We start from the raw sequence: 12,557 nt of genomic DNA on the forward strand, positions 1-12,557 counted from the left end.
TTGGACAACTGAAATAAATGTGTTTGGCACAAAGCAGGCATTCAAAATGGCAACTACTTCTAGCGAAGAATGCCTAAATTATCATTTTTGACCTTTACATGATTGATGAATTAGTATCAGGTCCTTTAAAAATAGTACCATTCTTTATGCTGAATCAGAAACCTCTGACTGAAACCTTGCAGTAGTGACTCAGATGTGAACTAAAAGACAGGAGTGATATAATCTGTTTTCTACATGACCAAATTTGTCAGCTGTCTAGGCTCTTATCTGTAGATCTGGGTGTGATTCTGTAGGAATGTGAATTCTCAGCCCTGTTCTAGTCTTCATTTTACCTTACCAGCATTTCTTGATCCTACGTTAACTCATGTTGGAGACTCTGAGACAAAGAACTTTATTGGAAACAGGGAAAAATTGTTTCCATAGGTTCATGTATCATACATTGGTCGTATTTGTGATGTTTGGGATGTGTATGTGCTTTAATATTTATTTATTTATTTATTTATTTATTTAAAAGATTTTATTTATTTATTTGAAAGAGCGAATGAGATAGAGAGAGCATGAGAGGGGGGAGGGTCAGAGGGAGAAGCAGACTCCCCGCTGAGCAGGGAGCCCGATGCGGGACTCGATCCCGGGACTCCAGGATCATGACCTGAGCCGAAGGCAGTTGCTTAACTAACTGAGCCACCCAGGCGCCCTGTGCTTTAATATTTATTAAGCACTTCCTGTGTGCCAGACACTAGTCCAATTATTTTACATCTATTAATATGCTTTACTCCTCATAACAGTGTTGTGAGGTAGGTACTATTGCAATCCTTATTTTATAGATGAGAAAACTAACCTGATATTTTAAATAATATTTCCAACATTTCACAGCAGGGATGTCATAGAGCTAGGATAACAACTCCGGTGGTCTAGTTCTTAATCACTATTAATAGTGGGTTTCACAATTACTACTATTTTCATTATGAACATTACCTGAGGGTTTGGAATACTGGCTGGTTAAAATCATTACTCATTAAGGGCAGGAAAAGGAATGTTTGTAGGTTTTGTTACAACTAGACTTGGGAAATTCATTTTCTTGTCACGCATACTGAATTTAATAAAAAATTCCCCGGGGAAAGCCATGCTATTCTTTTAAAACTATATTGCAACTAATCTCAATGTCACATAAGTATGTTTACCCCAAAAAGTGCATAAAAATATACACTGGGGAATTTTTATCATAATTCAACATTTTTTAAATGCTCACAGAATAATAGCTCCACATTTGGTAGTCTTCTATTTCTAATAAGAAATGCTTTCCTGGATCTATTTCTCCAATAGTAAATTTTTAAAAAGGGTTATTATTATAAGAGAGAAGCTCCTTGAAATTATGTAATTTTAATTCACTCCCTTATTCATACCAAATCATAACATGGGTTGGGAATCTTCTTGTATTTCTGCTATGGTCATCATTTATTTAATTGAAAAAAATCTAACAGACATATTATGAAAAGGTTTAACCTTAAAGACATATTATGAAAAGGTTTACACCTTAAAAACTATAACCAAATTAAAATTCTGCAAAAAAAGACCTTAACTATACAAAATAGCAAATTTGAAATTGTCAGCAAGTGTTGTGGACGTGTGAGTAGGATGGCCGGTCTATTTATTCATCATGCATATCTAACCCCATCTTTTTTTTACCTTAGTCGCCAATGGAAGAGTGATCAGAGTCCAGGTAAAACCAACTTGAAATCAAGACTGTCACAGTTTGGAAGGTCTCCTAGACTATGAAAATTCAGAACATAAATGCCACTGGTCTAATGGCCTTTCCAAAACTCTAGCTATTAGATGTGTTCTATACGAACAGTCAGTTCTTTTGAGGAAAGGGGTAGAAATGGAATCCATGAAACATTTTTCTGTCTTTCTGCATTATATTCGTAGCATTCTATGTTAACTAAACGTGTTCTTTTCACAAACTCTCTCTTCTGTTACTTGCACATTTGGGTAGCAGCCATTACCATAAGCTGGCTTCAGGAAACTCAAATATGTGAAATGTAAAGAATAAAAAATCTGGCCACTTTTTCCAGGCTCAGGTTTTAAGCACATGAACTTAATCCTGGTGTTCTCTTGGTTCTCCTCCTTCTGCCAGTCACAATTTCTAATTAGCTCTCCCAATGGAGGAAGAAGATGGATTATATTTTAATATTTAGAGACTAAAATTAGTTTATATTTTAGCAAGTTAGCACTTCTTAGCAGTTGATTTACTCTTGAAGCTACAAAATCTGTGAGCTTGCAATTAATCATACGTTGGTCATTTTCTTTCAAAAATGTTCAGTTTGGCTGTCTGTATCATAATAGGGGAAAACATGTAATTTATGCAGTTTAGAAATTATAGCTCTGTGTTTAACTATGTCATAAATATTTTCTCACCCGCTCATTGTTAACACTATAAAAGAATGTCATTTCACTGGGATTTATTTAAGCCGAACCTTTAAAGTGAGATCCCTAGCAAAACAGTAACCTCTTGGAGTTGTACTTTATTTTTCTTTAAATGGGTGCTTTTAGGGTTTGTTTTGACCACTCTTGATTTTGTGGCAACTTTTAAAAATACATTTTTAAAAAGAGGAGCACATTCTTGGCTTTCTTCTTGAGGAAAACAGTGCTTTATCTTCTGAAAATTGTCTCTAATATCCTCATGTGCATAACACATGTAAAAGTATTCTGTTAATATGCAGAATACACAAAACAACTCCCTGGTGGCAATGTGATAATTTAAAGACACTATAAATTCAAAGCAATAGATATCTTTTAATTCACTGGATTAAGAAAAAAAAAAACAGGCACTTGTTTGAAAATCAAAAACAGTACATATTTTAAGCAGTTTTCCCAACTAACCTCTGCCAGAAAATTAACCCACAAACTGTTTGACATCCTTGAATAGTATATCACAAAGCTGCCAGCATACTGATCACTCACTGTGCTCTGAGACAAATCAATTAGCCTGCCAATTGTGTTCATTAGAATTCATTCATATCTTTATAAAAAGTTAATTAAAAGTATGAGTGAGGAGAAAATCATGTCTAACATTCTTATTAAATCCAAATTACCAAAGTAATTTTAAATCTAACTCAACAATCGTTACTAAAACTCTCCCTCCAAAAGGTACAGTATACCTAAAAAAATCAGATAAGGCAGATGTGAACCTACCACTCTTTGATGAAGATTTCCAAATTATTTACTCTATTATTATGACAATGATGATGATATTTCCTTGCTGATTTCCCATTATTCTGACAAAGGTGTCTCTCTGGTTAAACCTCTGCATTTTACCAGCATAGCTGGATGCTGAAACTAGCACTGTACCTCATGTTCCAAGAAACTCAGCTTAATATAACATTTTAAAATGAATGACAGCACAGAATAACCAGTGAACATGGCATTCTAAGACAAATGAAATTATCTTGCTATAAGGACCATAGCATGGAGAAACCAGCTGCCAAAACAGAAACAAGTCGACAAGCCGTAGCTTTTCTGATTCCTAAGAGAGACTCAATTCCTAACATAATATCGAAATGCCTCTGGTAGAGCTGTTAAAAGCAAAAAGTGAATGTGAAATGTTCTGATTATAACATGAAGCTCTCTCCCAGCCTATTTCTTCCATATTGGGGAAGGTATCAGGTCCTTTTGTTTCCAGAAGTCCAAAACGAGAGCACCATGTGAGGGTGGAATCTTCCTGACAAGCCCCGGAAAGCTTTAGACTAATTTTATATTCAGTTCTTGGCACTGAGGTCTGGGTGGAGGTGGGCAGGTCCACCCTGCCTTTCAGTCTCATTAATCATTTGGCTTTCCCTGGCTGCTCGCAGCATCTTCTGGAGGAACCCTTCTCTTTATTCATTCAGACAACCCTTTGGATTAAACAGAGCCAGCTAAATGTCAAAGCAAATCTGAGTCTTGATGCAGATAATCATTTCAATAATATTTCTCCATTTGTGCCCAAACACCAGGGGAATAAAGCTTTTCTGCTGTCAGGTACTGTAAGACTGCAGTTGGTGTAAATGCTTGACACTGAGCCAGATGGCTTAGCCGTGCCTCAAACATATGTTCAACAAGCAGGCTTGCACACATTGGAATTTTATTATTTTGAACTGGTGAGGCTTGCATATTTATTTACTTGACCCCCTTTGGTGTCACTTTGGTATTAAAACAATCAGTTATAAAGCTTCTCCAAGCAAGAGGGTAGGGCTAGTTTATAAACTACTTGTCAGTTGCATATCACCACCTGCAGTGAAGTATTCCTCATCTTGTGGCCTCTTCTTGATAATTTAAAGAAAGAAGGTGGCAAGGTGCATGTGGCTGAGGGAGGGAGGAAATGGGAATGGAAGGAGAGAATGCCGGCCTGCCACCAAAATAAAGATGAACGTTCCCTTTCCCCACCCAACACTTTACATGACCTGGGGACACCTAATTTTCTCATATATTACCATGTATACATATCACTCAGAAAAGCTTGTCTGGGCTTTAGGGAAATCAACCATTAATACACACAGCTGCATGTACCCTTCACAATATCAGCGATAAATCTATATATGTGCATACACACACACCTTTGCACCTACTATCATATAGATGTATAACTGTACGTTTACATGTGTAATAAAAGTGAAAACCCATGGAATTGGTTTTGCCAAGGAAGAGCTTAGAATCATTATAAATATTTATCATGTTGCTAATATATTCCTGAAAATAAGATGTAAGTGGTTTACTACTTAGTGAAAAATTTATGTATATAAAAGTTAATTTCATATTATTTTATAGATTCAAATGCAGCATTAAAAAAAGACCAGAGAACAGATATGAAAAACTATGAATATTGCAAATGAAATACGCAGGTTTCTGTATATAGATTCTACACCATGAAAATAAATGTCTACCCATAATAAAATGTTGTCTCAGGGATTTTAGAGTTCATCAATTCCAACACTTTAATAGAAAGAAAATTCAGGCCCAGAGAAATTTATTGATTCACTCCAAATCACACAACAAGGAAATGTGCATCAACTCCAGGCATGTGTCGCTACCCGCCCCCACACACACCCCACCTTTGTTCCATGTTAGGAACATCTACCTTCCTACCAGAGTAAACTTTTGCTGAACAATTGTCCTGTTGGGAGACATAAATCTCCACGAGATAAAATGCTCCTAGGACAGTTGTTCTCAATATTATCAGACCAAATATACCACATTTTCTAATAAACATATCTTGATGCCCCTATTACTATCCTGAACTAAAATTCACAGGTAATAGAATTTACTTACATAGATAACTTTTAAACATCAACTCAAAGCCTTAACTATAATATAAAGAATAACTGAAAGGAAATCAGTAACTAATGGAGTATGTACATATGTGGTGGGGGGTTGACATGTTAAACACTTGGAAACAAATATACTAGATAGTATAGCCAAGTAATTAGACACTTGCCCCTTTAAAAATTGTCATGAACACAGAGCTGCAAAATGTAGGGTATTTAGTCAGTGACTCAAATACCATGAGGGATTGTTGCTGATTTTCCAAGATGGTGAGCTAAATCTTGGTTAAATTCCAAACCAAATTGCAAGCATTGAAATTTTATTATTTTGATTACTCTTGTTGTATATGCGTTTTGCATTCTTTGAAAAATTTGCACATATTAAAACTATGCAGATGTTCTTCGTTTTAAGATGTAAATTAAAATAGGTTCTAGGCTCCAATCATTATCAACAGGATTTTCAACTCCCTAAGTGTCTACCTGGAGAAATATTTAAAGACCGTGCAGCACTCAGGACAATTCTTTATTGTAGGCACTGTGAAGTATAGGATGTCTAATGTCTTACCTCCTGCCCAATAAATAACATTAGTTCCGCTCCATAACTGCAACAACCAATAATGTCTCCATAGCTTTCCTAATACCCCGGAGTAGAACCACCATCAGGGAATGTTGTGTTTAGGGTTTCTTCAGCATAGGAGTCAAGGTAACCAATATCAAAACCATGAAAAAGCCCATCATATATGGAGAATATATCATTTTAAATTGATTCTTTATTTTAAATGAATTCTTAATTTTAAATATTCTACATGCCTGAATTTACATTCTTTATACATCTGTAGACAGAAATTTATTTTAAAATGACAAGCTTTAGTGTCTTTGCAAATAAGTAACAGCATAATTTCAAAATCAGAAATCCTACACTAACATTTATATGAGATATAGTTTAACTTAACATGTAATTCATGTTAAATTTAATATTGGTTTAATTATGTTTTATAAAAACCCAATACTTAAAAACATTAATTTTTTTGTAATAGCAACATGTTTTTCTTCTGTAGATGTGAATATTGAGTAAATGCTATTTACTCATAATGTAGAGTTTACAAGAGATCTTTATGTCAGTCTGGGGAAACAGTACAACTACCTTTGGAAATGAAAGATAACACATCATCAAACATAATTTGGACTAGTTATCCCACATATTTGCATCTTTATGCAATGATTCATAGCAATCAGATTCAATAATTACGCACTTTGTGAATTCTTAATTGACCGGAATGCTGAGAACTCCTCTTTTTTTAAAAGATTTTATTTATTTATTGAGAGAGAGTGCACAAGCAGGGGGAGGGGCAGAGGCAGAGGGAGAGAGAGAATCTCAAGTAGACTCCTCGCTGAGCGTGAAGCCCCATGTGGGGCTCAATCCCAGGACCCTGAGATCATGACCTGAGCCAAAATCAAGAATCCAATGCATAACCGACTAAGCCATAAGCAATAAGTGACCCATTAGAAGCTTTTAAAACCTTCTCAACTTATCTGTATGTCAGCAACTTGCCACACAATTTTTAAGAGACTACCTCATTATATATGTAGTTCTGATATATGATGAACCATAATATGTTATTTGTTCATTTTCTTTTCTGAATTAACTTTCATTTGCAGCATCTCTCCAGAAGAAAACGTAAAGACTCCATCTGCGTCTTACTCTCTTCTTGGTTGTACATTTACTATGTATCTAAGAACTTTGCCATGTTCAAGAAAGAAATAGGCACAACTGAGGAATGATAGCTCATTTCTACATTATGATGATGCTACACTGAAATGTGTGGTACATCTTTCTCTTTTTAAAATCACTTCATGTCATTTGGTCAGTCCCCGGACTCTAAAACCTATGGAAAACTATCAAACACAAGAGCATTTACAGTAAAACATTATGCTTAAGCTTCAGCAAGCCACGTTCTAACCAAATTAACAATCAAGTTACTGTGACTTGGACTAGGAATAAGATTGTGGAGATATCTTCCATTCCCTATGGTAGCACGGGATAGATTACTTCTTTTCTGAGGCTATTGTGCCAATAATCCGTCCAGTCCTACCAATGAGACTTGTTTTTCTCAATCAAAATAATTGGCTTACCACAAAAATAACCCACTTGTGGTGGGAGACAGAGAAAAGTGAAATTTGGAAGCTTTGTGGCTGGATAACTGTGGCATTATTAAGCATGTGTAATTTGTTCTTCACTCCGTACATGGGTCATAGGGGATGATGTTCAAAGGTGAGAACAGAAAATGACAGAGTAAGCACCTAGTCTATTACTGTTTCCCAGCCACAATGCTCTTTTTCCCACTCACAACCAAGTTGGCAGAATGAATACCCAAACCCAAAGTGCTGAGAGGCGAGATCTGAAAGATCATTGAATCTGAGCATCCATGTAGACACAGCTGTTGCCAGGTGGATGCAGTCCTGGCTTTGACTCTAGAGTAATCAGTTGGGAAACATGCAACCAAACAGCCAGAGAGAACATAGAGATGAGCTCTCTGAGGGCATGGAGCTGGGACAGATCCTTTAGAGCAGCATTTCTCCTTTATTAATGTGTTGTTCTTTCAGGGATCTAGTTAAAATACAGGTTCTGGTTCAGCAAATCTGTAGCATAGCTTACATTATGTTTTTCTAACAAGTTCCCAGGTGATGCCAATGCGGCTGATCTGTGAACCACACTATGTGTAGTAATGCTTCAGAGAGCCCCAGAAACATAAGACCTTTCCTTAGAATTGGGAGGCTGGTGGGGAAATGGAACATGGCAACATACATGCAAAAGGAAATTCAAGAAGGAAATGCTGATGAGCACAAGGAAAGAGAAACCTTGTAAGGTTAATGTCAGACATCAAGAACAAAGTACAACAGGTAAAGAAAAGCCCAGAGACAGAACTAAAGACCACCCAGCATTTTGATGCCGTGCATGAATGTGCAAATGGAGCAACGTAGAGTAAGATGAAAAATGGAAGCAGCAGAAGAGCAGTCAGGGAGAATGCCTTTGTCTTGTGTTTTATAAACTTGATCTAAAAATATTCAGAGAAGTAGAGATAATACTTTTAGAAAAGGAAGTAAGTAGCTTATGGATACAAGCACAAAAGCCAACAGAAAATGTCAACAAAAAACTGCGTTTATACTCCAGGTTCTAATGGCTAAGTTTCATCATTGTCTGGAGAGGATTCATTGCCAGTTAAAAGATTTATTTGGTGTCATCTATAATAGATATGTTTTATAGATGCCTAAGATAACGCCCTAATAATCTTTTTGCATTTAATTAAATATTTTGTTTAATTTCAAATGATAGCTTTCAAAGTTCTGAGTTCCAACCAGGATGAGAAGTGAATATCCAAACAAGAGGGCACTCCACTGGCCAATTTTAAATATTGTGTTTGCCAACTCACCAATTATACCAAGGTTTTTGAGGAAGCACTTTTCAAACCAAACTCCTTGGTTTAACTCAGGTTACAGAAATTGCACCAATTCCGATCAAGATTTTCCTTATAAAAGTTTATAATATCAGATAATATATAACATATGGTTTAAGAAGACAGATACCAGGGGCGCCTGGGTGGCTCAGTCGTTAAGCGTCTGCCTTCGGCTCAGGTCATGGTCCCAGGGTCCTGGGATCAAGTCCCACATTGGGCTCCGTGCTCAGCAGGAAGCCTGCTTGTCCCTCTCCCACTCCCCCTGCTTGTGTTCCCTCTCTCGCTGTGTCTCTCTCTGTAAAATAAACAAAATCTTTAAAAAAAAAAAAAAAGAAGAAGAAGACAGATACCTTGGGCACAAATGGGCACTGAAAAATTTTTATCAGTTTTCATTCTAAAGAAAGGTAATGAATTCTGAAAACCCCTGAAATTTAAGTTCATCTGATAAAGAATTAGAATATGGGAAAGAAGTGTCCATTAATGAATAGTTTTAATCCTAGATCCATATCTTGTTAAACACTGTTGCATAGAAAATATTTCTGAATGAAGAAGTAACATAGACAATAGTGTATAGATGCCAACACTAATTTTGTATTAATTTGGTTCTTTTTTTTTGTTTCTTTTTTGTAAGTTTTTAATTTTGATTCGACATAGTCAACATACAGTGTTATATTTGTTTCAGGTGTACAATATAGTGATTCAACAATTCTATGCATTATTCAGTGAAGATCGTGATAAGTGTACTCTGTAATGTATTAGTTCTTATTATCATTTTGATACAGAAGACCACCTCTCATGTTCTGGAGAATACAAGCCTTTACTATAAAAATATTTGACAGTGATATGAGAATCTATAAAATTTTAGTAATTGAATTGGATTCTAAATTGTGATTCATAAAATTACATCCCTCAATATTTACATACAAAATACTTGTAATATGTACTTCTTTCCATTGGTGACTTTAAATTGTATTCAGTAAATTGACTTCAGCTTTAGCAACTCCAGCACATACACACTGACCACCTATATAATGCTCAGGAAAAACTAAAATAAGTAAGAAAAAAAATTTTAATAAAGAACAAAGAGTGGGGAGCACTTTCTGAAATTGGGATACACTGTGTCCCAAAATGTGATAGGCCATTCTTTTTCATGAACTCTCAGGGGTTCTAGGGAAAATTATAAAATGACTTATCCCCACTGTTAGATCATCTTCTCAGTCTACTTTCCTACTTTATGTATTAAATATTTGGAACCTATTTTTTAATGCTAAGTGCTCTCTTCCCACCTGAGCTACTTCCTTTTCTTTCCTTTATTTTTCTTTGTTCGTATTCTCTCCCATATCCCTCCCTCATTTTAACATCTTTAATCTTCCTACACATGCACACACACAGACATACGTTATCTACAACTATAATTCATAGAGCACATATAAAGCAAGGAAAATATGTCTAGTCTCATTTTTACTGGTGGCCCCCATGAACTTTGCTCAATGTCAGTTGCAATGAAAAGGATTAAAAGTAGCTAGCTATGGCCTTTCTAGGTTTCTATCTGTTTATGTGTTTGTTTGTTTTTAGTAGACAAGCTGGCATTACTGACACTCACATTATAATCCTATAAAATCAAGCACTTGTGGCTTCAGGGACCAGAAATCAGCCCATGGAAATACTGCCACCCCATGCCAAGGGCTCCAGGGGTAACAAAAGCATATGGATGCACTCCTGTTACTCGAGATGGATCCTGATTTCAATGGCATTCTATGAACAATCTATTCACACAGTCCAAAACCTTTAGTGTATTACGGGTTTCTGGGATTAGAGGCCATACTGTACCATCACCCAAAAGTAGAATGTGAGTCAACTGTAGCAAATGCATCCCCAAACATTACACCACAACTGTTTCTAATATTCAGTCCTTTATTTAGACATCACCAAAGCTTTGGGTTTTACGATGTGGACCTGAAACACATTGAGGCATTATCAGGGGATGAGGGGGCAGGGGACTGGCGCATGATGGGTGTGGCCTTTAGGGAGGGAGCCTAAGGAAAAAGCTAATAGCCATCAAAGATGCTGTCCTTTGAGTCAATGTGTTTCTTTGCTTTTGTTATTAATTGGCTTACATAATTGGCTGCTCCCATGTTAGGGGCATAGATATTTACAATTGTTAGATCTTCTTATTGGATAGACCCTTTAAGTAGGATATAGTGTCCTTCCTCATCTCTTATTATAGTCTTTGGTTTAAAATCTAATTTGTCTGATATAAGGATTGCCACCCCAGCTTTCTTTTGATGTCCATTAGCATGGTAAATGGTGTTCCACGCCCTCACATTAAACCTGGAGGTGTCTTTGGTTCTAAAATGAGTCTCTTGCAGACAGCGTATCGATGGGTCTTGTTTTTTTATCCAATCTGATACCCTGTGTCTTTTGATTGGGCATTTAGCCCATTTACATTCAGGGTAACTATTGGAAGATATGAATTTAGTGCCATTGTATTGCCTGTAAAGTGACTGTTACTGTATATTGTCTCTGTTCCTTTCTGGTCTATGTTACTTTTAGGCTCTCTCTTTGCTTAGAGGACCCCTTTCAATATTTCTTGTAGGGCTGGTTTCGTGTTTGCAAATTCCTTTAGTTTTTGTTTGTCCTGGAGCCTTTGATTCTGGTACTTCTTTGGAGGTATTTGCATTTTACAGTGAATGTAAATGCATTTTTTTTTCTGCTATAGGAAGTAACCATGATTTACAGTTAAAATAAGAAGTAATGTTTTAAAGAAATTCATAAGCCTGATACACTTGATGAAGATAAACTTTTTATTATCAAACCTTAGTGATGGTTCATAGTGCAATACATAACTTTCTAAAATAATTAGTTTCCAGTTTACTTAACAGATTATATTAATAAGGAAACTTTCCTCAGATAATTTTATTTATTTATTTAAAGATTTTATTTATTTGACAGAAAGAGACAGAGCGAGAGAGGGAACACAAACAGCGGGGAGTGGGAGAGGGCGAAGTAGGCTTCCCGCGGAGCAGGAAGCCCGATGCGGGGCTCGATGAGGGGCTCGATCCCAGAACCCTGGGATCACCACCTGAGCCGAAGACAGACACTTAATGACTGAGCCACCCAGGCGCCCCTCTTCAGATAATTTTAAAAAATTGATTCCATTGACAAATAACTGGCATGTAAAATTCCAAATGAATGCTAAACTCTTATAACTGAATTATTAACATTAATATAGCAGTTGGTCATTTTTAAATATATATAAATGAAAGTAATAATTTAGAGTATCTTTCTTAAGAGAAAATCAACTTCTAATTAGGATTAGAAAGGAGTATGCTGTGGGATGTCTGGGTGGCTCAGTTGGTTAAGCATCCGACTCTTGATTTGGGCTCAGGTCATGGTCTAGGGGTTTTGAGATCGAGCCCCCTGTCAGACTCTGTGCTGGGCGTGGAGCCTGCCTAAGATATTTTCTCTCCCTCTTCCTCTGTCCCTTTCCTACATCTCTCCCTCTCTTTAAAAGAAAAATTAAAAATTAAAAAAATAAAGGTAGAAAAAAAAATGAGTATACTGTGCTTTCACCATATCTCCCAGTATATCTTTACATGTGTTTTGATTTATTTCCTCCTCCTTGTTCCCGTTGTGAATACATTCACCTTATTCCATCAGTGCTTCTTTCTCAGTGTACCTGGAATCCACACACTCAATTCTCACTTAATATCCTACCTGAGGTTCTTTTGACCGCCTCAATCTACACCCCAGCAAATAGACTCCTAAGGAGTTTCCGAAGACTTAGTCCCCTCCCAAAGCTCTTTAG

Source organism: Leptonychotes weddellii, chromosome 3 (genome assembly GCF_054177405.1).
Source record: "Leptonychotes weddellii isolate Sample4059 chromosome 3, ASM5417740v2, whole genome shotgun sequence".
Lineage (NCBI taxonomy): Eukaryota > Metazoa > Chordata > Mammalia > Carnivora > Phocidae > Leptonychotes > Leptonychotes weddellii.